The sequence below is a fragment of the Tachyglossus aculeatus genome, chromosome 3 (assembly GCF_015852505.1).
Source record: "Tachyglossus aculeatus isolate mTacAcu1 chromosome 3, mTacAcu1.pri, whole genome shotgun sequence".
NCBI classification, from domain to species: Eukaryota; Metazoa; Chordata; class Mammalia; order Monotremata; family Tachyglossidae; genus Tachyglossus; species Tachyglossus aculeatus.
The window spans coordinates 39,587,211-39,614,929 of record NC_052068.1 but is presented as its reverse complement, the minus strand read 5'-3'; the positions used below and the strand labels follow the sequence as shown (position 1 = coordinate 39,614,929).

The 27,719-nt window shown below is 43.5% G+C and overlaps 1 protein-coding gene across 4 annotated transcripts in view; it reads right to left on the bottom strand.

Annotated features, from left to right (window-relative positions):
- The window catches only part of SGMS1 (sphingomyelin synthase 1), a 326,914-nt gene that overhangs the window by 110,253 nt on the left and 188,942 nt on the right, over window positions 1-27,719 (bottom strand). For 2 of the 4 annotated variants that reach the window (XM_038743559.1, XM_038743562.1), the window contains exon 2: window positions 15,292-15,400. The exons of 1 other annotated variant lie outside the window; for it this stretch is intronic. The gene's annotated coding sequence lies outside the window, so the exon portion shown is untranslated. Of the gene's footprint in view, window positions 1-3,111; window positions 3,278-15,291; window positions 15,401-27,719 lie in introns of all 4 variants that reach the window. One more of the 4 variants, XM_038743560.1, reaches the window with a different exon arrangement.

Here is a 27,719-nt window from a genome sequence, read left to right as displayed (position 1 = left end):
CCAGGTCCTCTGACTGCCAGGCCTGAGCTCTTTCCACTAGGCCAAGTGGCTTCTCTTCTCTGGGCTTCAGAGTTTATAGTCTAGAGATTGAGCTACAAGTATAAGCGCTTAGTACAGTGCTCTGCACACAGTAAGCGCTCAATAAATACGATTGATGATGTATCGGTGTACAAACGTAAAAACCAGCTTTAACTCCCCGATAATTCCCTTCGAAGATGGCACTTAAAACTGCTGAAGATGTGATTTCCCTATGAACAGTAGCTGCTAGAGGCCTCCAGTTTCTCCTAATTTCTTGTTGAATGCTCACTTGGTGTGGTCTAGGGGAAACAGCATAGGCCTTGGAGCCAGAGGATGTGGGTTCAAATCCCAACCACGCCACATATCTGCTGCATGACCTTTGACAAGTCATTTACCTTCCCTGTGCTTCAGTTTTCTCATCTATAATATGGGGATTGAGACTATGTGCTCCATGTGGGACTGGGACTCTGTCCAAGTCGATTATCTTGTATTTATCCCATTGCTTAGAACAGTGCTTGGTAATAATAATAATAATAATAATGGCATTTATTAAGCGCTTGTTACGTGCAAAGCACTGTTCTAAGCGTTGGGGCGGTTACAAGGTGATCAGGTTGTCCCACGTGGGGCTCACACTCTTAATACCCACTTTACAGATGAGGTAACTGACGCACAGAGAAGTTAAGTGACTTGCCCAAAGTCACACAGCTGACAAGTAGAGGAGCTGGGATTTCAACCCATGACCTCTGACGCCAAAGCCCGTGCTCTTTCCACTCAGCCACGCTGTTTCCCCAATAGTAAGCGCTTAAAATATCACAATTATTATTATTTAGAATTAAATCCTTCACTATGTGCCCATCTCCCACATCGAAGCCTCTATTTTAAATTCTGAATCCACTGAGATTCAGGGATCAGCCTTGTTTAGCCTTTATTGTATTCTCCAATGCATAATACAGTGCTACGCATACAGTGATAATAATAATAATAATGATGGCATTTGTTAAGCGCTTACTATGTGCCACGCACGGTTCTAAGCGCTGGGGTAGACACAAGGTAATCAGGTTGTCCCACTTGGGGCTCACAGTCTTAATTCTCATTTTACAGATGAGGTAACTAAAGCACAGAGAAGTTAATTGCCTTGCCTGAAGTCACACAGCTGACAAGTGGCAGAGTAGGGATTAGAACCCATGATCTCTGACTCCCAAGACCGTGCTCTTTCCACTAAGACACGCTGCCTCTTCAATGTGGATAGCATGGATAGTAGGCACTCCATAAATATCACTGATTTAATAACCTAATACACTCCAACCAATAATTTTTATCTGGGGCACTTTCTACTTTAGCTTATTAATAATTGACCTTAGGAATGTCTCTCTACAAAACTTTTTCTAGAACTTAAGGGTAAAAATTTCGTTTAATACTTAAAACACAATGTGAAAAATGTGTCTCAGACCCTTCATCTTTTCCAAAGCAATTTATCTGCAGCTACAATATAACTGGGGTACTCTTTGCAGAAAGAAAAGTTCCACATGCAGCCATATTACAATTATTTCCCTTGAATTCCAAGAAACGTCTTGACCTTCCAACCAAACCTAGACGGCAACCACCTCCTCTGCTGTGAATTACTGGAAAGGTAACAGACGCGCTATTTTAACACTAGAAGTTGAAATGCCGAGACGCTATTTTTGTGGTTTGTCTAATTTAAGCTGTATCCATACAGTTCCCACTTCCTTGGAAAACTCATTCACTCCTACGACTTCAACTACCATTCTCTATACAGATTAATCCCAAATCTACCCCTCAAGCCCTGACCTCTCTCCTTCTCAGCAGTCTCATATTACCTCCTGCCTTCAGGACATCCCTATTTGGAGATCTCTTTATCTGGACATCTCACAGACACCTCAAACTTAACGTTACTCAGCACAGTGCTCGGCACACAGTAAGCGCTCAATAAACATGCCTACATGTTTTGTTTTCTGTCTCCCCCTTCTAGACTGTGAGCCCATTGTTGGGTAGGGACCGTCTCTATATGTTGCCGACTTGTACTTCCCAAGCCCTTAGTTCACGCTTAGAGAAGCAGTGTGGCTCAGTGGAAAGAGCACGGGTTTGGGAGTCAGAGGTCATGGGTTCTAATCCCGGCTCCGCCACTTGTCAGCTGTGTGATTTTGGGCAAGTAACTTCACTTCTCTGTGCCTCAGTTCTCTCATCTGTAAAATGGGGATGAAGACTGTGAGCCCCACATGGGCCAACCTGATCACCCTGTATCCCCCAGCGCTTAGAACAGTGCTTTGCACATATTAAGCACTTAACAAATGCCATCATTATTATTAGTAGTACAGTGCTCCGCACACAGTAAGCGCTCAATAAATACGATTGAATGAATGAAATACAATTGAATGACATTTTAAGTGGGTAGAGATAGGGTCTACCAACTCTATTATACTGTACTTTCCCAAGTACTTAGTACAGTGCTCTGCATGCAATAAGCATTCAATATATCATTGACTGATTGACAGTCACCATAAATATGCAATAACAAGTTACAGAAAATGCAAAGCTTTATTGAAGCTTTTTAGTAGCATATTTCTACTTAAATATTTGAAAATACCATCATGACAACATAAATTGTCATTCTGGAATTCTCTTTATAAATGAATCCCAAGGAGACCCAGGTCTTCATCGATAACGCCAGGGTTGTGCTATTGCCAAATTTATTTATATTCATGTCTGTCTCCTGCCCTGGATGGTCAACTCTTTGAGGGCAGGGACTATGTCTACCAACTCTGTTGAACTGTACTTTCCCAGGTGATTAGTAGAGTGATCTGCACATAGTAAGTGCTCAATAAATACTATTGATTGATTCAAGGAAAACTCATATCCTACTACCCCCATGTCTGACACCATGCACACAACAATTTTTTTTGGGGGGTGGGGAGGAGGGAACACTTTGATGTGGTGTTTCTAGACAGACATGAATTTGGAGAATTGCCGTCTGATTTTGCCATTACACATAATCTCAGATGCATAGTAAAAACATGCATTCTGGGAGAACTCCATATATTCGCATCGTATGTGTACTATGTAGAAAAACCTTACCTTATAGTCCATGACGTTACTGCTACACCACCACAGCCCTTCCACTTGAGGATCTCAGAGTCCACTCTGACTTACAACACGTTTGTGGGGAAGACTATTCCCAATTTTTCAGATTGGTAAACTGGATCTTAGCGAGGTTGAATCCTGAGTCTGAAGGCATAAAGACCTGGGAAGAATTTAGGGCAGGATTCAATACTCCTAACTCCGCCCAGATGCTTGAGAACTGAGCATTACAGAAAGCCAATTACTGCCCTACTTATCTAATGGCTAATGAAACAGCCCTTGCTAAACACACCAATTAATTTCTAACAAAGCAAGGCGTGTCAAACCCAAGGCTATCCTTAGCATTTCCGTACTTTATGCCCAGCCTCCAAGTTTACGTATATTAGAATATTCAATTATTTATTCAGCTCTCGTTTTGACATCCATATTCCTACCTGTTCTAGTCTCATCCCTCCTCATGTTCCCACTTGCTCCTACTGTTCGTAAATCACCTTAATCTGACTGGTTCCTCCCATTAGACTGGAAACCTCTTCAGGGCAGAGAATGTGTGTTCTGCTTCTGCTGTACTCTTCCAAACTTTAGTACAGTGTTTTGCACTCTATAGAGAGTCAATAAATCAACCAATCAATGGTATTTATTGAGAGCTTACTATGTGCAGAATACTCTACTAAGCACCTGGGAGAGTACAATTCAAGGGAGCTGGCAGACACAGTCCCTCCCCAAAATGAGCTTTCAGTCTAGATGGGGAGGCAGACATTAATATAAATCGTTTATAATTATATTATTTAAAGATAGGTACATAAGTGGTTTGGGGTTGGTGGGGGGGTGGGGATTTCCAATTAATATCACTGATTGATTGATCGGTTAGGGGTCTTTACCTCTACCACCAGAACAGAAAAACACCACTGGGCAATTTTCCCATTTTTAGTTTCATCTCTTTTCCTTATTCTAAATTTGAATGTGCACATGCCTCCATATTGCCAGTCGCTCTATTTAAGTGCTTACTTACCTATACGTACTTTGAACAGTTATAGCATTTTTATTCCCAAAGTGGTCTCACAATACTTATCTCCTGTCTGTCCTCACAACAACCCTGTTGGGTAGGCTTAACACAGGTATTATAATTTCCATTTTACAGATGAGTAAACTGAGGTACAGAGAGGTACCTACAGTCAGTTGCAAAATCAGGATGCGAATCTGGGTCCTCCAGTTTCCCACAAGCACTCTTTCTACTACATTTTCTTCTTCCTCTTTTCTAATTCATTTTGTTGCTTTCCCACTAGACTATAAACTCATAGAGAGCAGGGATCATGTCTTCCTACCCTATCGTACTTTCCTAACACTCAGTACAGTGTTCTGCAAACAGGAGGTGCTCAATCAGTATGATGATGATGGCGGCATTTGTTAAACGCTTACTATGTGCAAAGCACTGTTCTAAGCGCTGGGGGGATACAAGATGATCAGGTTGTCCCACGTGGGGCTCACAGTCTTAATCCCCATTTTACAGATGAGGTAACTGAGGCTCAGAGAAGTTAAGTGACTTGCCCAAGATCACAAAGCAGACATGTGGTGGAGCCGGGATTCGAACCCATGACCTCTGACTCCAAAGCCCGTGCTCTTTCCACTGAGCCAAGCTGCTTCTAATCAGTAGTACTGATGGATTTGCTGAACAAAAATGAAAAGGAGATTGAGGGAAGCAACGTGGCCTAGTGGAAAGAGCATGGGCATGAGAGACAGAGGACCTGGGTTCTAATCCCAGCTGCCACTTGTCTGCTGTGTTACCTTAGGCAAGTCACTTAACTTCTCTGTGCCTCAGTTACCACATCTGTAAAATGGGGATTAAGACCGTGAGCCCCATGTGGGAGACGGACTGTGTCCAACCTGATTATCTTATATCTATCCTAATGTTTAGTAGAGTGCCTGGCACATAGTAAATGCTTAATACCATTAAAAATAAAACAGAACACGCATGCAGGTTCACAGTAAAATATGTGCATTTCATGGAAAAATGGAAGCTACTGAAGGCAAGAGCCCATTCCTACTTATTCTTTATGTACCTTCCCCAGGGGGCAGCCCCTCTGGCCTCTTAAAAAAGTTTTAAAATGGTCATGGAACTGCAAATAAACAAGCCCAATCATATGACCTTCCGTCAGTCCTTAAGTCGAACTTCAAACACATTACACAGCGCAGGTAAATAAAGGGGGGGATGGGGTTGGGGAAAGAATCACTATGGCAACTAGCATCCCGACTTTAAAGTTCACATGAAGGAACTAAGGGAAACATCAGTTTCATTTCCCCACAATTTACAATCACAGTCCTTGTTCTGATGTGCAGGACACCTGACTTTCCAGGAGCTCCTTAGAAGACCAAACCTGTTAACCCTAGAGGTTAAAAACTTTAAGAAAAGCCAACGGTGAAACTGAAGCTTCAAATGCAGACAGCGTATCATTAAGCCCTTTTTTGCAAATCCTCCAAGATCATGGAAAAACAGCTCACGTGCAAGATAAATTCCGATAAAAGCCTGTGTTTCAACAACTTAATAGTTTAATTTCCCCTCTTCCACATTCCCAGTAGTCTTCACAAAAATGTAAAATAATTTGGGGCAGATGTAAGTTTCAGGATTTCAATTTCTCCACTTGGACTTAAAAAAAATAAATTTTCTCTTTTTTTGAATGCCTTGGATTATGGATTTTATTCATTAATTCATTCAACCATATTTATTGAGCGCTTACTGCTTGCAAAGCACTGTACTAAGCGCCAGGGAGAGTAAAACAACAAAGAGACACATTCCCTGCCCACAACAAGCACATTTTCTTACTAGAGACACAAAACAACTTAGAAAAGGAAGAAAAACCATCCAGTGTTTTAAAAGGCAACCAACGGTTGGATTAAATCTCAAAAACCAGTCAAATTTACACTGTATACTTACAGCAAGGGTAAAGTTTGGTATTTAAACTACTGCACAAACTCCTGGATAATAATGCTATTTCTTACTGTTTACTTATGAATTTCTTCGGTTTCCTAAGGCTTGCTCGCAAGATCAAACTGGTTTATGTAACCGCAGTGCTAGACAGACAAACGAGGCGATGACACAGACATGGTAGCGGGGTCCATCTGGCTAGGGTCTGGCACGAGGCACTCTGATTCAATCAATCAATCGTATTTATTGAGCGCTTACTGTGTGCAGAGCACTGTACTAAGCGCTTGGAAAGTACAAGTTGGCAACATATAGACACAGTCCCTACCCAACAGTGGGCTCACAGTCTAGAGATTCAGCCAGTGGAAGGCTTCTGTTCAGGCCCCAAACGATCAATGGCATTTATTGAGCACTTACAGTTGCAGATCACTGTGCTAAGCGCTTGGGAGAGCACGATATAACAAAGTTGGTAGGCGTGTCCCTTGACCACTGTGAGGTTACAGTCTAGACTGGGCAGTGGGGCCCAAGGGAGGGGGCATGGATGAAGCTGGGGGAAGAGGCTTCGGGGATTGGGGAGTCTGAGTTGTCAAAGAAGGTGTGGCCACCACAACACTGTGATGTCATAGAAGTGGTCCCTGCCACCTGGCCTCTAAAAATCCTCCGTGGGTAGGAGGAAGAGCAGAAGGGACCGTCAAAAGAGGAGCGTTGAAGCTTCAGGAAGACTCGGATGAAGAACACAAAGTGGGGCGTGGAGAATAATAATAACTGTGGCTTTTGTTAAGCGTTTACTGTGTGCCAGGCACTGTATTAAGCGCCGGAGTGGATACGAGCAAATCGGGTTGGACACAGTCCCTGCCCAAGTGGGGCTAACAGTATCAATCCCCATTACACAGATGAGGGAACTGAGGCCCAGAGAAGTGAAGCCAGGCCCAGATTCTATCCGCTATGCCATGCCACTTCATAATGACGGTATTTAGAAACCCTGCAGTCACCACAGGCGGCCCAACTTACAAAAAGCTTCAAGTTGCACCCGAAGCCCCTAGACATAGGGGCTAGCCGGAGTGACCAATGTGGTCATCACTTTTAGGAAAAGGGATCGGACTAGTAAGGGACTCAACCTACTTGCCCTTTCCTGTTGGAGTAATGATAATAATGATGATGATGATGATAATGATATTTTGTTAAGCTCTTAATATGTTCCAAGCACTGTACTAGAGAAGCAGTGTGGGTCAGTGGAAAGAGCCCGGGCTTTGGAGTCAGAAGTCATGGGTTCAAATCCCGACTCCGAAATTGTCAGCTGTGTGACTTTGGGCAAGGCACTTAACTTCTCTGGGCCTCAGTTCCCTCATCTGTAAAATGGGGATGAAGACTGTGAGCCCTGCGTGGGACACCCTGATCACCTCCCCAGCACTTTGAACAGTGCTTTGCACATAGTAAGTGCTTAATAAATGCCATTATTATTATTATTACTAAGCACTAGGCTAGTTACAAGATAATCAAAGTGGTCAATCAATCACATTTGGACACAGTCCCTGTCCCATATGAGGTTCACAACCTAAGTACGAAAGGGAACAGGCACTGAGTTTTACAGATAAGGCACAGAGAAGTTAAGTGATTTTACCCAAGGTCGTTCAGCAGAACCAGGATTAGAACCCACATTCTCAGACTTCCAAGCCTGTGCTCCTTCTGCTGGGCCACACTGCTTCTCAACCCTTAGCTAACACCTCTGGGAGCCTGGTTAAGCCCTTTAGGAATGCTAGGCCATCTTCCCTGTTGCTCTTTAAGTGAGCAATCCTCTACTTCCCCACCCTGTTCTGGAGTAGCACTCACCAGGAGGGCCAACAGCCACCCCCTTCTCGGTCTCCATTCTAAGGAACAGCTGAGCTGGTTATTTCAACATGAAACAGACGCACACCATCTAGCTAACGATCAGCTTGACGGCTTCCCTCCCCACCATACAGGTCTCCACCTGATTTCCACATCCCAGGTAGCCCAATAAGTTTATAAAGAAAAAAAAATCACAAAGCAGAGGGCAAGAAAACATAACTTGAAAAATACTGCTTTCCAACAGCACAAAAGGCCATCTGGAAAGTGACCCCTAATGCTGTCTCCAATATCATCTGTTGACAGAGAAACTAAGGGCCCGGCTCAGCCTCTCCCATCACAAATAATAATGCTTTGAGCCAGAACGGAACTTCAGAAGATTGTTCTTAAAAAGAAACATAAGAAAAACAGAATTCTGCACCTCATGAGTTTGCTGTTCCCCTGGGAAAAAGATTCAGGAACTTACAAACCACGTCTTCAACAAAAATAAAAAGGGGAATTTGCCAAAAATATAAAGTGAAAATTTCTGAAAGATTTTGAAATTGAGAAACTCGACTATTCACTCCACCGAACACCTCCAAACATCCCCGCTCACTTTGCTCCTCCACCTATCAGTTCATTCCTTTACATGTACTTTCAAATTTTTATGCTCCCCTGTTTCTTGTCCTTCAGATGGCTTCTCTCCCCATCTTTTGCTTCCCGATCTTTCCCTTTTATTTTTCTTGGTGACCCCAATTCCTTTCTTTTGTGTGTTCCCCCTTTAAACTGTAAGCTTCTTGTGGGCAGGGAATATGTCTACCAACCCTGTTATATTCTACTCTCCCAAGTGCTTAATACAGAGCTCTGAACACGGTAAGCACTCAATAAATGATTAATTGATCCTTTTCTCCTGGGTATTTCCAGAGTCCTGAGATTTATCCCAAAGACTGTAAGCTCCTTGATGGTGGAGATCACATCTACTTATTCTATTATACTCTGCCAAGCACTTGATAACAAGTACCCTTCACACAGTCAGGGCTAAATCAATTCTACTCATTGCTTGATTTAAGGTTTTCTTCTCTTCCCTGCCCCTCTGCCCGTCAATTCGCACTTCATTTTTTAATCTTATTTTCTCATTGATTTTTTTATGGGATGGGGGTGGTGGGGGTGTGGCACAAGGGACTCAGATATTTATTTTTCTTCCCTCTATTCACACCTGTGGAACTCTTAGGGAGGGCGAGCTCTGGGAAGAGGAAACAGGAGGCTTGTACAGAACACCTGGGAGGAGTGGGAGGAAAGGGAAGCATATTCCTCTCAGGATTCCCTGAGACTGCAGAAATAATAATAATAATAAAAATAATGGCATTTGTTAAGCGTTTACTATGTGCCAAGCACTGGGGGGGTTACAAGGTAGTCAGGTTGTCCCACGTGAGGCTCACACTTTTAATCCCCATTTTACAGATGAAGTAACTGAGGCAAAGAGAAGTGAAGTGACTTGCACAAAAATCACACAGTTGACAAGTGGTGGAGCCGGGATTAGGACCCATGACCTCTGACTCCCAAACCCATGCTTTTCTCACTGAGCCACGCTGCTTCTCTAATAAGGTACAAGGCTCCCAGCAACTGGTCTCCGCTATCCGGACAGTCAGGGAGGAGAAGGAAGCCAGAAATGCATATAGAGCCAGACCTAGGAGGGGAAACCCAGGGCTCTCATCCCAACAAATCCCATAAAAAAAAGCACATCTTTGCACTTTTCTTGACTCCTTTCCCTTAGTCCTTAGGCCCCACACAGGTTAAAGTGGGCACAGGCCTGGCAAGAGGACAACAACCAGAGGGCAGCTGGCAGGCAGAGCCTCACCTGCTTCTCCACCACCTCCCAATTACACACAAGATGTCTGTGAGGGCGATACTGGACTTGTATGAGTTTTTACATCACACGGGTCCCACTAACTAATCATCACACTTCCCCTATCATCATCATCATCAATCGCATTTATTGAGCGCTTACTGTGTGCAGAGCACTGTACTAAGCGCTTGGGAAGTACAAATTGGCAACATATACAGACAGTCCCTACCCAACAGTAGGCTCACAGTCTAAAAGGGGGAGACAAAACCAAACATACTAACAAAATAAAATAAATAGAATAGAATAGACCCATTCCCGGAACACCTGTCCATTTCCCTGTTCAAATGTTCCACGCTTGGGAGAGTGGGTTAAGTCAGAGCAGGGTATTACTTGACTTTAAAATTAAGCACTCATTTCACATTGAAAGGGAATACAAAACTTCATGGGCTCTGGTCTGAGGTTTTTTTTTAATGGTATTTGTTAATTGCTTACTATGTGCCAGGCACTGTTCTAAGCTCTGGGGAAGATATAAGCAAAACAGATTAGACACAGTCCACATCCTTCATGGGGCTCACAATGTTAGCCCTCTCCATCCCCCTTTTTTTTTTAACAGATGAGGTAATTAAGGCACAGAGAAGTTAAGTGACTTGCCCAAGGATACACAGCAGTCAGGTGGCAAAGGCCGGATGAGAACCCAAGGCCTTCTGTCTCCCAGTCCCATGTTCTACCCATTAGGCCATGCCGCTACATGGTCTGCAGCCAGACACCAGTTTTCCATTCCAGCCTCCTTATATGTTCTAATTTAACAAAGCAGGTCATAAATGAATGCAACATTTTTTGAATCATTGCCCTTTCGGCATTCTGGGATAAACCAAGGAGCCCGAATAGGGAATACTATCTTGCCTGCTCAATACAATCTATCAGTGGTATTTGAGTGCTAACTGCATGCAGATAATAATAATAATAGCATTTGTTAAATGCTTACTATGTGCCAAGGACTGTTCTAAGTACTCGGGGGTGGGGGTACAAGGTAATCAGGTTGTCCTACATGGGGCTCAGAGTCTTAATCCCCATTTTCCAAATGAGGTAACTGAGGCACAGAGAAGCGACTTGCCCAAAGTCACACAGCTGATAAGTGGCAGAGCCGGGATTAGAACCCATGATCTCTGACTCCCAAACCCGTGCTCTTTCCACTGAGCCATGCTGCTTCTCATACAGCTCACTGTACTAAGTGCTTCTAGACGGTTAACTCGTTATGGGTAGGAAACATATCTTCTAATTCTGTTGTAGTGCACTCTCCCAAGCTCTTAGTACAGTACTTTGCACGTAGTAAGCGCTCAGAACAGTGCTTTGCACATAGTAAGCGCTTAATAAATGCCATCATCATCAATAAATACCACTGATTGAGTGATTGGGAGTGTAGTACTGCGGAGTGCTAATCAAGTTCCTTGTTCACAATGAGTTTACAGTCTAGAGGAAAAAAAAAGTGGCCCTTAAAGGGATTAAACCCGGGACCTTGTCATTATTAACTCCACGCTCTAACTAGCTGAACTAAATGTCAACCTAATATCTAATGCAACTTCTCCCTTCCTTCATGTCCACGAATATCTAGTAATTCTATTACAATCCAATTCTACTCTTCTCCCAAGCACTTAGTACAGTGTTCTGTGCCCACAATCAGCACTTAATACTATTGACTGACTGATTTCCCTGATAATGCCAAGAAAAGGAGGAAAATGTAAGGGATGCCAATCTGGGCATCTTTGAGCCAAAAATACTAGGAACGAAAGTAAAGTTTTGAGACAAGATTTTATCCAGCTGCGGATTATCGCCATAGGGAAAAACAAGCAAACAAACAAAAACTAGTGCTGCTTTTGTCCATGTGTATGGTGGTTTCAAGGATAACCCCAGCCAAGGTTGAGTTGTCAATTTGGTTTAACCTGATGGGTGTCTAATCTGCTTTCCTGATGTGTTGTTTTTGCAGGCTCCAGCTTAAATACACTCCGAAGACAATCACCATTGTTTTCCAAAAGATAAATTCCAAATAATGTAAGTTTCAGTCGGGAGCAAAGTAATAAGCTCAAGCAGCAATAAAGTTTAATAATTAGAGTATGGGGTTGGCAATGAGCAATACCGTGTTAAACTCACTGAGTAACTAATTAAAACTTTAAATGAAAGTAGGATTTGCTTAAGTAATTCACTGAAAACGGCCTGTTGGTGCTGGGAAATCAAAACACAAAATTTCGTAACTCTACATTTCCATCCAGTCAGCTTTCTTTTCTGTCTTAATAATATTAGCATAACATTAATCTAAGGATCTGTGTCCATGGAGTAAGTGTTGAAATAACATTATGGATTGCAATCCCTGCCAAATCTCCCGTCGAGAAACTAAAGTACAGGATTTAAAAGAAATAAAAAAAAAAATCAAGGTTCTGGATTAATTTGTTTCTGACGCTTAAGTGTTTGCCTTTTGAAACTATAAACCTCAGGCACCGTTTTTCTGCCCCTGAAATTTAGTTTTATCAAGTTTTAAAGTTTTCTCTGCACTCGATAATTATTTCAAAAAGACAATTCTTTAAGAAAATTCACGGATAGCACCCAAGCAGCATAGTAATACACTTAACACTTTGTAAGAAAAAGTGAAGGGAGTCATAGGACTAAACATATTACTCTATTTATTTATTTATTTTACTTGTACATTTCTATTTTGTTGGTATGTTTGGTTCTGTTCTCTGTCTCCCCCTTTGAGACTGTGAGCCCACTGTTGGGTAGGGACTGTCTCTATGTGATGTCAATTTGTATTTCCCAAGCGCTTAGTACAGTGCTCTGCACTGTAATCAATCAATCAATCAATCGTATTTATTGAGCTTTTACTGTGTGCAGAGCACTGTACTAAGTGCTTGGGAAGTGCAAGTTCGCAACATATAGAGCATTCAGTTTTCCCCAAAAGGCCAATTCACATTGGATGATATGAAACATTTGGGTCAATAAAAATACAATTTCTAAAGATTCAACAAAAAGGGAGAGGCAGAGAATGCAGTCTATTCACTCCTCAAAATTCAGCCTTTTGAAAGAAACTCTGCAGTTACCTCCCTACTAAGAGAAAGTCAGTCCCACATAAACACAAGCCCTCCAAAACAGCAGTTAACACGTTATATATACTTTTGAGAGGCACAGGGGAGGGATCTGTATCTGTAGTTTTCCCCAGTAACAAGGCGAAGGCCAATTTTCAATATTTGAGAAGCAAGTCATTAAGGAAAAACCAACAGGGTTGTATTTCCAGTCCTGCGGCAGAATTATTGACCAGGGAGACCTTCCATCTGGAGCTCTGATCGGCTAAAAATGGCAATGGTTGAAAGCATTTCGAACAAGAGATCGATCAATCAGGCTTATTAAGCGCTTACCGTGTGCCGAGCGGTGTACTAAGCGCTTGGGAGGGTGGAATCTAGAAACTGGAGTTCGGGCCAGGCCCTTTTCTGCCTAAATGATAACGAAACGCCGGGTATTGGAATGGGGGAGCCGAGTTGGTTGTATTTCCTAGCATTCCCTAGTGCTTCTCCCCTTATCCCTGGGAAATGTCTGATCCCGGCGTTCATGCCACGCTGTCTTCTGTTTAACTCTTGCCTGCTTGGAGTCGAGAACGAGATGATTCCCAAGTTGGGATTTCCTAATCCTGGCCAGTCTCTAGGCAAAATCCACAGGCAGAAGGCCACTGGTTTCAGGCCTGGGCTTGTTATGGCTCAGTGGAAAGAGCCCGGGTTTTGGAGTCAGAGATCATGGGTTCAAATCCCGACTCCGCCAACTGTCAGCTGTGTGACTTGGGCAAGTCACTGAACTTCTCTGGGCTTCAGTTCCCTCGTCTGTAAAATGGGGATGAAGCCTGTGAGCTCCCCGTGGGACCACCTGATCACCTTGTAACCTCCCCAGCGCTTAGAGCAGTGCTTTGCACATAGTAAGCACTTAATAAATGCCATTATTATTATTACCATCTGTGTGGCTGTCCCTTGCTCTCTTCTAGATCATTTAACTTTCCAAAGGGTGCCCGGTGGGTCCTGGCTTTCCTGGCTACTTGCTTTGCACATAGTAAACGCTTAACAAATACCATTATTATTATTATTATTACTTCTCTTAGACCGAACGGTGTCATTCCCCCAGGTCAGACTGCCTCCGTTTCCCTCCTTTAAGATCAAGTCAGCGTGGGGGCTCAGTGGAAAGAGCCCGGGCTTGGGAATCAGAGGTCGTGGGTTCTAATAATTATGATGGCATTTATTAAGGACTTACTATCAATCAATCAACCGTATTTACTGAGCACTTACTGTGTGCAGAGCACTGTACTAAGCGCTTGGGAAGTACAAGATGGCAACATAGAGAGACAGTCCCTACCCAACAATGGGCTCACAGTCTAAAATCTATTAGACAAAGTCTAATAGTCTAAAGTATTTATTTATTTTGCTTGTACATATCTATTCTATTTATTTTATTTTGTTAGTATGTTTGGTTTTGTTCTCTGTCTCCCCCTTTTAGTCTGTGAGCCCACTGTTGGGTAGGGACTGTCTCTCTATGTTGCCAACTTGTACTTCCCAAGCGCTTAGCCCAGTGCTCTGCACACAGTAAGCGCTCAATAAATACGATTGATTGATTAAAAGGGGGAGACAGAGAACAAAACCAAACATACTAACAAAATAAAATAAATAGAATAGATATGTACAAGTAAAATAAAGAGTAATAAATATGTACAGACATATATACATATATACAGGTGCTGCAAAGCACTGTTTGATATGTACAAGTAAAATAAATAAAGTAAGAAATATGTACAGACATATATACATGTGTTGCAAAGCACTGTTCTAAGCGCTGGGGGGGGATACAAAGTGATCAGGTTGTCCCACGGGGGGGCTGACAGTCTCCATCCCCATTTTACAGATGAGGGAACTGAGGCTCAGAGAATAATAATAATAATGATAATAATGATGACATTTATTAAGCCCTTACTATGTGCAAAGCACTGTTCTAAGCGCAAGGGAGGTTACAAGGCAATCAGGTTGTCCCCCGGGGGACTCACAATCTTCATCCCCATTTTACAGATGAGGTAACTGAGGCCCAGAGAAGGGAAGTGACTTGCCCAGAGTCGCACAGCTGCCAGTTGGCGGAGCCGGGATTCGAACCCACGACCTCGGCCTCCAGAGCCCGGGCCCTTTCCACTGAGCCCCGCTTTTTAATCCCGCCTCTGCCCCTTGTCAGCTGGGTGACTTCGGGCAAGTCGCTTGACTTCTCCGGGCCTCCCTCTGTGAAATGGGGATGAAGACTGGGCGCCCCACGGGGGGGGCAACCTGATCACCTTGTGTCTCCCCCAGCGCTTAGTACAGTGCTCGGCACGTGGGGAGCGCCTAACAAAAACCCACCATTATCATTAAGTCTCCGGGAAACTTTCCGACACTCCCAGTGGAAACGAGAGCCCGGCCAGCCTTCCATTTGCTTGCCAAACTCCAGCTGGAAATGATCCCAAAGGGAAAATCCTGCGGGATCCCCCCCCACCCCCTCCGAATCCCCTCTTCGACCTACATTCGGGCAGGGGTGGGGGGGAAGATGAAGGAAAATCTGTCCTTACCCCCAGCTCAAGGCTCCGGCTGCAGCCTGTCCTCCTCTCTCCTCCTCCTGGAGCTTGTGTTTTGTGGGCTGGTTGTGTACGAATGACGTCAGCTGCCCTTACCTCCCCCCTAAAAACAGAAAAAGGAGGAAGAAGGTCCTGGGAAATCCAGCCCAGCTGGAGAAAGCTCGGATTTTTGGTGTTTCCCCTTCACAGCGACTGGCACAGAGGCCAGGGAACAGGGGAGCCCAGCCTATAGCGCAGCATGATGCTCCTGGGCGGGGCCCGGCCCACTGTCCATTGAAAAATAATAATAATAATGATGGTACTTGTTAAGCCCTTACTATGTGCCAAACACTGGGGTAAACAGTAATGCTGATGGTATCTGTTAAGCGCTTACTATGTGCCAAACACTGGGGTAAACAGTAATGCTGATGGTATCTGTTAAGCGCTTACTATGTGCCAAACACTGGGGTAAACAGTAATGATGATGGTATTTGTTAAAGCGCTTACTATGTGCCAAACACTGGGGTAAATAATGATGATGATGGTATTTGTTAAGCCCTTATTATATGCCAAACACTGGGGTAAACAATAATGATGATGGTATTTGTTAAGCGCTTACTATGTGCCAAACACTGGGGTAAACAATAATGATGATGGTATTTGTTAAGCACTTACTATGTGCCAAACACTGGGGTAAATAATAATGATATGGTATTTGTTAAGCGCTTACTATGTGCCAAACACTGGGGTAAATAATAATGACAATGGTATTTGTTAAGCGCTTCCTATGTGCCAAACACTGGGGTAAACAATAATGATGATGGTATTTGTTAAGCGCTTACTATGTGCCAAACACTGGGGTAAACAATAATGATGATGGTATTTGTTAAGCCCTTACTATGTGCCAAGCACTGGGGTAAATAATAATGATGATGGTATTTGTTAAGCGCTTACTATGTGCCAAACACTGGGGTAAACAATAATGATGATGGTATTTGTTAAGCGCTTACTATGTGCCAAACACTGGGGTAAATAATAATGATGATGGTATTTGTTAAGCACTTACTATGTGCCAAACACTGGGGTAAACAATAATGATGATGGTATTTGTTAAGCGCTTACTATGTGCCAAACACTGGGGTAAACAATAATGATGATGGTATTTGTTAAGCGCTTACTATGTGCCAAACACTGGGGTAAATAATAATGATGATGGTATTTGTTAAGCGCTTACTATGTGCCAAACACTGGGGTAAACAATAATGATAATGGCATTTGTTAAGCGCTTACTATGTGCCAAACACTGGGGTAAACAATAATGATGATGGTATTTGTTAAGCCCTTACTATGTGCCAAGCACTGGGGTAAACAATAATGATGATGGTATTTGTTAAGCCCTTACTATGTGCCAAGCACTGGGGTAAATAATAATGATGATGGTATTTGTTAAGCGCTTACTATGTGCCAAACACTGGGGTAAACAATAATGATGATGGTATTTGTTAAGCGCTTACTATGTGCCAAACACTGGGGTAAACAATAATGATGATGGTATTTGTTAAGCCCTTACTATGTGCCAAGCACTGGGGTAAATAATAATGATGATGGTATTTGTTAAGCGCTTACTATGTGCCAAGCACTGGGGTAAATAATAATGATGATGGTATTTGTTAAGCGCTTACTATGTGCCAAACACTGGGGTAAACAATAATGATGATGGTATTTGTTAAGCGCTTACTATGTGCGAAACACTAGGGTAAATAATAATGACAATGGTATTTGTTAAGCGCTTCCTATGTGCCAAACACTGGGGTAAACAATAATGATGATGGTATTTGTTAAGCGCTTACTATGTGCCAAACACTGGGGTAAACAATAATCATGATGCTATTTGTTAAGCGCTTACTATGTGCCAAACACTGGGGTACACAATAATGATGACGGTATTTGTTAAGCGCTTACTATGTGCCAAACACTGTTCTAAATACTGGGGTAAATAATAATGATGGTATTTGTTAAGTGCTTACTATGTGCCAAGCACTGTTCTAAATACTGGGTGAAATAAGAATAATAATGATGGCATTTGTTAAGCACTTACTATGTGCCAAACACTATTCCAAATGCTGGGGGTAAATAATAATAATAATGATGGTATTTGTTAAGCGTTTACTATGTGCCAAGCACTATTCTAAATGATGGGGTAAATAATAATGATGGTATTTGTTAAGCGTTTACTATGTGCCAAGCACTGTTCTAAATGCTGGGGTAAATAATAATGATGGTATTTGTTAAGCGCTTACTATGTCCCAAGCACTGTTCTGAGCACTGGGGTAAATAATAATAATAATGATGGTATTTGTTAAGTACTTACTATGTGCCAAACACTATTCCAAATGCTGGGGGTAAATAATAATAATGATGATGGTATTTGTTAAGGCTTACTATGTGCCAAGCACTATTCTAAATGCTGGGGTAAATAATATAATGATGGTATTTGTTAAGCGCTTACTATGTGCCAAACACTGTTCTAAATACTGGGGTAAATAATAATGATAGTATTTGTTAAATGCTATGTGCTAAGCACTATTCTAAATGCTGGGGTAAATAATAATACTAATAATGGTATTTGTTAAGTGCTTACTATGTGCCAAGCGTGGTCTAAATAATAATAATGATGATGGTATTTGTTAAGCGCTTACTATGTGCCAAGCACTATTCTAAATGCTGGGGTAAATAATAACAATGATGATGGTATTTGTTAAGCGCTTACTATGTGCCAAACTATTCTAAATGCTGGGGTAAATAATAATAATAATGATGGCATTTGTTAAGCGCTTACTATGTGCCAAGAACTCGAGAAGCTGCTGTGGCTCAGTGGAAAGAGCCCGGGCTTTGGAGTCAAAGGTCATGGGTTCAAATCCCAGCTCTGCCAACTATCAGCTGTGTGACTTTGGGCAAGTCACTTAACTTCTCTGTGCCTCAGTTGCCTCATCTGTAAAATGGGGATTAAAATTGTGAGCCCCCCCGTGGGACAACCTGATAACCTTGTAACCTCCCCAGCGCTTAGAACGGTGCTTGGCACATAGTAAGCGCTTAACAAATACCAACATTATTATTATAAATACTGGGGTAAATAATAATGATGGTATTTGTTAAGCGCTTACTACGTGCCAAGCACATTTCCAAGCGCTGAGAATGATGGTATTTGTTAAGTGCTTACTCTGTGCCAAGTGTTGTTCTAAGCACTAGGGTAGATACAAGGTCAGCGGGTTGTCCCACTTGGGGCTCACAGTCTTCATCCCCATTTTCCAGATGAGGTAACTGAGGCCCAGAGAAGTGAAGTGACTTGCCCAAAGTCACACAGCTGACAATTGGCGGAGCTGGGATTTGAACCTGTGACCTCTGACTCCAAAGCCCGGGCTCTTTCCACTGAGCCACGCTGCTTCTCCTTAGGTGCCAAGCACTGTAGTAAGCAGTGTGGTGTAGTTGACAGAGCATGGGCTCTAATCCCAGCTTCACTACTTGGCTGCTGTGTGACATTGGGCAAAGCACTTAACTTCTCTGTGCCTCAGTTACCTCATCTGCAAAATAGGGATTAAGACTGTGAGCCCCACGTGGGACAAAGGACTGTGTCCAACCCAATCTGCACCCAATTTACTTGTATCCACCCCAGCACTTAGTACAGTACCTGGCACACAGTAAGCATTCAGTAAATACGATTCATTGAAATACAATATTATTATTATTGAGGTAGAGTCAATCAATCAATCAATCATATTTTTTGAGTGCTTACTGTGTGCAGAGCACTGTACTAAGCGCTTGGGAAGTACAAGATGGCAACATATAGGGACAGTCCCTACCCAACAGTGGGCTCACAGTCTAGAAGGGGGAGACAGAGAACAAAACCAAACATATTAACAAAATAAAATAAATAGAATAGATATGTACAAGTAATATAAATAAATAGAGTAATAACTATGTACAAACATATATACAGGTGCTGTGGGGAAGGGAACACAGGTTGAACACAGTCCCCTCCGAGCATGGGGCTAGCAGTTTAAGGGGGAGGGAGAACAGGAATTTTCTCCTTAAAGTCTCCATTTTAAGGATGAGGAAATCGAGGCACTGAAGTTCAGGGACCTGTAAATAATGATGGCATTTGTTAAGCGCTTACTATGTGCAAAGCACTGTTCTAAGCGCCATTAGGGCCCAGGGCTCCTGGTTTTCAGTCCCGTGATCTTTCCCCTGGGCATCCACAGATGATCCCGTTGTTGGGTAGGGACTGTCTTTATATGTTGCCAACTTGTACTTCCCAAGCGCTTAGGACAGGGCTCTGCACACAGGAAGCGCTCAATAAATACGGTTGAACGAATGCAATTCCTGCCCTCTAGGAATTTATAACCTAGCAGGGAAGACCAACAGTAAAATTGCACATGGAGGGCTGGAACAGAGTTAAAAAAATGAGTAAGCAAGTGTTACAAGAGGGTGGGGGTTGGAGGTGAACACTTGAGTGCTTAGGGGGCATCCTGCCAATCCATCTCTGCATCCTACAGGGATTCCTTACCATAGTCTTTAAGGCATTCAGTCAGCTCTCTGCCAACCTGGCTTACCTCACCGATCGTATTACAACCCACCCACACACTTCACTCTTCTAACACCAACCTAGGTAATGATAGTATTTGTTAAGCGCTTACCGTGTGCCAAGCACTGTTCTAGATGCTGGGGTAGATGCAAGGTAACCAGGTTGTCCCACGTGAGGATCAGACTTAATCCCCACTTTACAGATGAGGGAACTGGGGCACGGAGAAGTGAAGTGATCTGCCCAAAGTCAAACAGCTGATACGTGGTGGGGCCGGGATTAGAACCCACAACCTCTGACTCCCAAGCCCAGGTTCTTTCCACTAAGCCACGCTGCTTCTCAAGGTAATGTACCTTCATCTCATCTTATCCCGGCCCACGTCATCCCCCGGGCCTGGAATGGCCTCCCTCTGCCCCTCCGCCCAGCTAGCTCTCTTCCTCCCTTCAAGGCCCTGCTGAGAGCTCACCTCCTCCAGGAGGCCTTCCCACACTGAGCCCCTTCCTTCCTCTCCCCATCGTCCCCCTCTCAATCCCCCCATCTTACCTACTTCCCTTCCCCACAGCACCTGTATATATGTATGTTTGTACATATTTATTACTCTATTTATTGATTGATTTTACTTGTACATATCTATTCTATTTATTTTATTTTGTTAGTATGTTTGGTTTTGTTCTCTGTCTCCCCCTTCTAGACTGTGAGCCCGCTGTTGGGTAGGGACTGTCTCTATATGTTGCCAACTTGTACTTCCCAAGCGCTTAGTACAGTGCTCTGCACACAGTAAGCACTCAATACGATTGATTGATTGATTGATCTCTCTCACCGGCCTTATATCCTCCCTCATTTATTCATTCATTCAATAGTATTTACTGAGCGCTTACTGTGTGCAGAGCACTGTACTAAGCCCTCTGTCCTGGGCATCCTGCACCGTTCATACCCGACAGACCAGCACTCTCCCCACCTTTAAATCTCTACTAAAATCACATTTCCTCCAAGAAGCCTTCCCTCATCTCTAATCTTTCCACACTATTCGCCTCCCCTCTGCCTCTCCTGTGCACTTAGGTCTGTACTCCTATTCATTCATTCATTCATTCGTACTTATTGAGCGCTTACTGTGTACAGGGCACTGTACTAAGCGCTTGGGAAGTACAAGTCGGCAACATATAGAGACGGTCCCTACCCAACCACAGGCTGACAGTCTAGAAGGGGGAGACAGACAACAAAACAAAACATGCAAACAGTGTCAAAATCGTCAGAACAAATAGAATTATAGCTTGAGCGCTTACTGTGTGCAGAGCACTGTACTAACCGCTTGGGAAGTACAAGTCTCCCACACTACTGGGGTGTGGGAGACAGAGGTGGGGCCCGAATGGGATAAAAGGGCCGAAAATGTTGCCCCCATATCAATTGGAAAGTCGACCACCTTACCGGCCACTTCCAAGGATACCCTGGGTTTAAACTGTGAGCCCACTGTTGGGTAGGGACTGTCTCTATATGTTGCCAACTTGTACTTCCCAAGCGCTTAGTACAGTGCTTTGCACACAGTAAGCGCTCAATAAATACGATTGATTGATTGATTGATTGATTGACGAGTGTGATGGTGGTGGGGGCTGTGCCAGTCCCAGGGCCCCTTCATTCCTGGGTGGGTGCACTGGGGACTCTCCCGCTAGAACCCTTCGACCTCCTACCTAATTCTATTTTGCTTATAATCTGTTCCTCGCCCTACCTCTAATTTATTTTAAAGCTGGTCTCCCCCCAAACTAGATTGTAAGCTTCTTGAGGACAGGGGTGCTGTCTACCAATTGTATTCTCCCAAGAATTTTTTATGATGGCATTTATTAAGGGCTTACTATGTGCAAAGCACTGTTCTCAGCACTGGGGAGGTTACAAGGTGATCAGGTTGTCCCACGGGGGGCTCACAGTCTTAATCCCCATTTTACAGATGAGGGAACTGAGGCACAGAGAAGTGAAGTGACTTGCCCAAACTCACACAGCTGACAGTTGGCGGAGCTGGGATTTGAACCCCTGACCTCTGACTCCAAAGCCCAGGCTCTTTCCACTGAGCCACGCTGCTTCGAATTTAATTTAATAAATACTATGCACACAGTGGGCATTCAATAAAAACCACTGATGAGGAAATGCAGGAATGCCTCAAATAACCATGAAACCACCTTCAATTATTTTTACACGTGCCACACACCTGTTTTGCATTAGTGGAGAACACATGGAAGTTCAGATCTTGCCCCCCCAAAACAACACCTGAACCTGGCACGTTTCAAATCCTTCAAGACTCGAGACAATTAAATACTAAAACAGACACACAAACACATTCACATAAACACCCAAATCAACCACCACCATTACCATCCAGCGCTTAGAACAGTGCTTTGCACATAGTAAGCACTTAATAAATGCCATTATTAGACTGTGAGCCCACTGTTGGGTAGGGACTGTCTCTATATGTTGCCAATTTGTACTTCCCAAGCGCTTAGTACAGTGCTCTGCACATAGTAAGCGCTCAATAAATACGACTGATGATGATGATGATGATGATGATGATTATTATTACCACCTTTTTCCTTCTAACTCGGCAGAAGACCACAATAATCCTGGATGTGGGGGATGGGGGACATAAAAAAAATGGAGGGGGAGAGGTCAAAGAGGAGGAACGAAGAGGATGAGATTGGTAATGTTCTTAAAAGACCAATTAGCTACATCAAAGTGCAACAGAAAAAGGCAGAGAAATGCTACAGCAGCTTTGGCTCTTTTTTCACAGCTAAAAAAGTGGGAAAAGTTTCACCGGGGCCCCGAAGGCTCTGCTACTGCTTGTTGTGTGGCCTTTTTTTTTCCTTATAGTATTTGTTAAGTGCTACTATGTGTCGAGCACTGCACTAAACACTGGGGTTAATTCAAGCTTAATCAGGTTGTACACAGTCTATGCCCCACATGAGGTAAGTGAGGCACAGAGAAATTAAGAGATTTGCCCAAGGTCACACAACAGACAAGTGGCGAAGCCGGGACTAGAACTCAGGTCCTTCTTCTAGACTGTGAGCCCACTGTTGGGTAGGGACCGTCTCTATGTGTTGCCAACTTGTACTTCCCAAGTGCTTAGTACAGTGCTCTGCACACAGTAAGCGCTCAATAAATACGATTGCTTGATTGATTCCGACTCCCAAGTCCATGCTCTATCAGCTATGCTACATTGGTCTCCCCCGCAAGAGAACAAGTGTCTCTTTTTGGGAAAGGTACAGGCGGGTGGTGACTTACAGTTTCCAGGGTTTTAAGCGAGGTCTTTCACACAAAAAACTGATTCCAAATCATGGCTTCCTCTTTCCCTTCCTTCCTCTCCCCCTCTTCCCCCCCCCAATCCCCCCCATCTTACCTCCTTTCCTTCCCCACAGCACCTGTTTATATGTATATATGTTTGTACATATTTATTACTCTATTTATTTATTTATTTATTTTACTTGTACATATCTATTCTATTTATTTTATTTTGTTAGTATGTTTGGTTTTGTTCTCTGTCTCCCCCTTTTATGCTCTGCACATAGTAAGCGCTCAATAAATACGATTGATGATGATGATGATGATGGCTATAGATTCTCACGGCCTGAAGAAGTCCTAAAGGAGAAACAATCAAAGAAGCGATTAAACACTTCGGTAATGGTGTACCACTAACATTATCTGTGCAGCAACTGAGATTTTTAAAGTTTAAAGCCAAAATACCAAAGAAACTATATTTCATTAATTCTTTGACAATAAATGTGGCCTTTGTTAAGCACTTAATGATTTTTTGTTTAGAAATCTGTAACAGCCCATCTCAAGGTAGGACAAACAGTACCCTATTACAGCAAAAGAGCCTCCCTCCCCAACAACATGAGGAATTTAAACGAGATTTAAACAAAGATTTTTTTTCGAAAAACTGAAACCCTGCTTTATCAATGGAGGCATTTACATTTCAAAAATCCGCTGACTGGCTTTTTTAAAGTAGTGTACTTATCAAAATGAAAAAAATATATATATCCACAGGGCCAAAAGCTTGCTTTTGGTATATGGGAGTTGTAAACAAAATAACTAACACACCTCACCCTGCAACTCTATCCAGAAGCGCTCAAAGTACTTTACAAACTCTCCTTAATCCTTTCTTAATCTTCGTGCATTTTTGCTGCATATGCCCTTTTACAAAGCAGATTGCAACGGCGAACAAATAAAGCCCTTACTTAAGAGAAAGATCCTGTTACAAATGCAGTTGAGACATTCCAACTATTCTCAGTTCTGCCACAACACAGAGATTTCATCAAACACTGTTAGGGAATTAGAAAAGCAGCCTGGCCTAGTGAATAGGGCACAGGCCTGAGAGTCGGAAAGACCTTGGTTCTAATCCTGGCTCCTCCACTTGCCTCCTATGTTGGACGAGTCACAATTTCTCTGTGCCTCAGTTATCTTACCTGTAAAATGGGGATTAAGACTGTGAGCCCTAAGTGGGACAGGGGCTGTGTCCAACCTGATTAGCTTGTACCTACCCCACTGCCTAGAACAGTGCTTGACAATCAATCAATCAATCAATCAATCGTATTTATTGAGCGCTTACTATGTGCAGAGCACTGTACTAAGCGCTTGGGAAGTACAAATTGGCATCACATAGAGACAGTCCCTACCCAACAGTGGGCTCACAGTCTAAAAGGGGGAGACAGAGAACAGAACCAAACATACCAACAAAATAAAATAAGTAGGATAGAAATGTACAAGTAAAATAAATAAACAAATAAATAAATAGAGTAATAAATATGTACAACCATATATACATATATACAGGTGCTGTGGGGAAGGGAAGGAGGTAAGACGGGGGGATGGAGAGGGGGACGAGGGGGAGAGGAAAGAAGGGGCTCAGTCTGGGAAGGCCTCCTAGAGGAGGTGAGCTCTCAGCAGGGCCAACATAGTAAGCGCTTACCAAATATCATCATTAGGGCATTTTCTTTAGACAAAGCGCGCCTGATTATGCTCCGCAGGCCGCATTATAAAAGAGCGCGCTATCGGAGTGGGTGTGAGCTAAGTTTTCTTTAATGTGAAGTTTCACAAGGATGCAACTCTGGCCTTATAGGAGAAATGGCTTTATTGTTGGTGTCCTGCTCCAGGGGCATTTTTTTCCCCTTATCCCTAATCTATTTTAACGTCTGTCTCCCCCTGTACACTGTAGAATCCTTGTGGGCAGGGACTGTGTCTTGGCACAGTGCTTTGCACACGAGAAGTGCTCGGCAAATACGATTGATTGATTGATCGAAAGACAAAGTAAATAGTCACCTGAAGATGCTTTGGGCAGTATTAGACCCTTGAAGAAACTTGCCTCTCTGGTCTATTTTATTGCCACATTCCTCTTTTCTTTCCTAGTTTAGTGAGCAAACCCATATCAGTCCCAAGGAATGATCATCACCAGAGGGCAGATCTAGCAGGAAAAGATGCTTTAACTGCTGACACATCAGGAATAAATATTGCAGCAATTGAAACCAGTTGGCATGATGAATACAACTGGCAGCTCTCTTTTTTCCCCCTGAACTGAGTGATAAGCTGCAATGATGTGTTGCAGATCTCTATCTCCAGCCCTGATCTTGCTCCCTCCTCTCTGCAGTCTTGCATTTCCTCTTGCCTTCCAATATCTCTATTTGGATGCCCTCCCATCACCTCAAACTTAACGCGTCCAAAACAGAGCTCCTTATCTTCCCACCCAACCCCTGTCCTCCCCCTGACTTTCCCATTGCTATAGATGGCTCCACCATCTTTACAAGCTCCTAGCGTTGGCAGAGAAGCAGCGTGGCTAAGTGGAAAGAGCCCGGGCTTGGGAGTCAGAGGTCGTGGGTTCTAATCCTGACTTTGCCACTTGTCAGCTGTGCGACTTTGGGCAAGTCACTTCACATCTCTGGGCCTCAGTTCCCTCATCAGGAAAATGGGGATGAAGACTGTGGCCCCCAAGTGGGGCAACCTGATCACCTTGTATCCTCCACAGCCCTTAGAACGGTGCTTTGCACCTAATAAGCACTTAACAAATGCCATCATTATTATTATGATGGAGAAGCAGCGTGGCTCAGTGGAAAAGAGCACAGGCTTTGGAGTCAGAGGTCATGGGTTCAAATCCCGGCTCCGCCACTTGTCAGCTGTGTGACTTTGGGCAAGTCACTTAACTTCTCTGTGCCTCAGTTCCCTCATCTGTAAAATGGGGATTAAGACTGTGAGCCCCACGTGGGACAACCTGATCACCTTGTAACCATGTAACCTCCCCAGAGCTTAGAACAGTGCTTTGCACATAGTAAGCGCTTAATAAATGCCATTATTATTATTATTATCCGTGACTCCTCTCTCTCATTCAACCCACATACTCAATCCATCACTAAATCGGTCCCACCTTCACAACATCGTTCAAATCTGCCCTTTCCTCTCCATCCAAACTGCTACCATGTTAATCCAATTATTCATCCTAACCCACCTGGATCACTGCATCAGTTTCCCTGCTGACCTCCCAGGCTCCCGTCTCTCCCCACTCCAGGCCATACTTCACTCTGCTGCCCGGATCATTTTTCTACAAAGATGTTCAAGACAGGTCATCCCACTCCTCAAAAAACTCCAACTCCTCTCCATTGGCTTTAAAGCACTCCATCACCTTACCCCCTCCTACCTCACCTCACTACTCTCCTACTACATCCCAGCCCGCACACTTCATTCCTCCTATGTACTAAGCGCTTAGTACAGTGCTCTGCACACAGTAAGCGCTCAATAAATATGATTGAATGAATGACTGAATAATGCTAACCTTCTCACTGTGCCTCTTCTAGACTGTGAGCCCGTTGTTGGGTAGGGATTATCTCTACCTGCTGCCGAATTGTACTTTCCAAGTGCTTAGTACAGTGCTCTGCACACAGTAAGCACTCAATACAATCGAATGAATGCCTCAACCTCGCCTATCATCATCAATCGTATTTATTGAGCGCTTACTTGTGCAGAGCACTGTACTAAGTGCTTGGGAAGTACAAGTTGGCAACATATAGAGACAGTCCCTACCCAACAGTGGGCTCACAGTCTTCTCACTGCTGACTCCTCACCCACATCCTTCCTCTGGCCTGGAATGTCCTCCCTCCTCAAATCCAACAGATAGTTTCTCTTTCCCACTTCAAAGCCTTATTGAAGGCACATCTCCTCCAGGAGGCCTTCCCTGACTAAGCGCCCCCCTTTCCTCTTTTCCCACTCCCTCTGCTCCCTCTTTTCCTCCCCTCTTCCAGCCCCACTGCACTTATCTGTAATTTTTCTTTTATATTAATGTCTGTCTCTACCCCCCTCATTGTGGGCAGGGAATGTGTCTGTTTATTGTTGTACTGTATTTGCCCAAGCTCTTAATACAGTGCTCTGCACACAGTAAGTCCTCAATAAATACTCTTGGTTGACTGTTTGAACATCTCAGCGTGTTAACTTCAGTAGGCACACTGAAGCGTGGCTCAGTGGAAAGAGCACGGGCTTTGGAGTCAGAGGTCATGGGTTCAAACCCCTGCTCCGCCAATTGTCAGCTGTGTGACTTTGGGTAAGTCACTTAACTTCTCTGGGCCTCAGTACCTCATCTGTAAAATGGGGATTAAGACTGTGAGCCCCCCGTGAGACAACCTGATCACCTTATAACCTCCCCAGCGCTTAGAACAGTGCTTTGCACATAGTAAGCACTTAATAAATGCCATCATTATTATCGAATTACATTACAGAAGACGATAATTAGAAGCATTGTGGTCTACTGAAAAAAGCATGGTTCTGGAATTCAGAGGAAGTGGGTTCTAATCCCGCCTCCTCCACTTACCTGATGTGTGACCTTGGGCATATCACTAAACTTCTC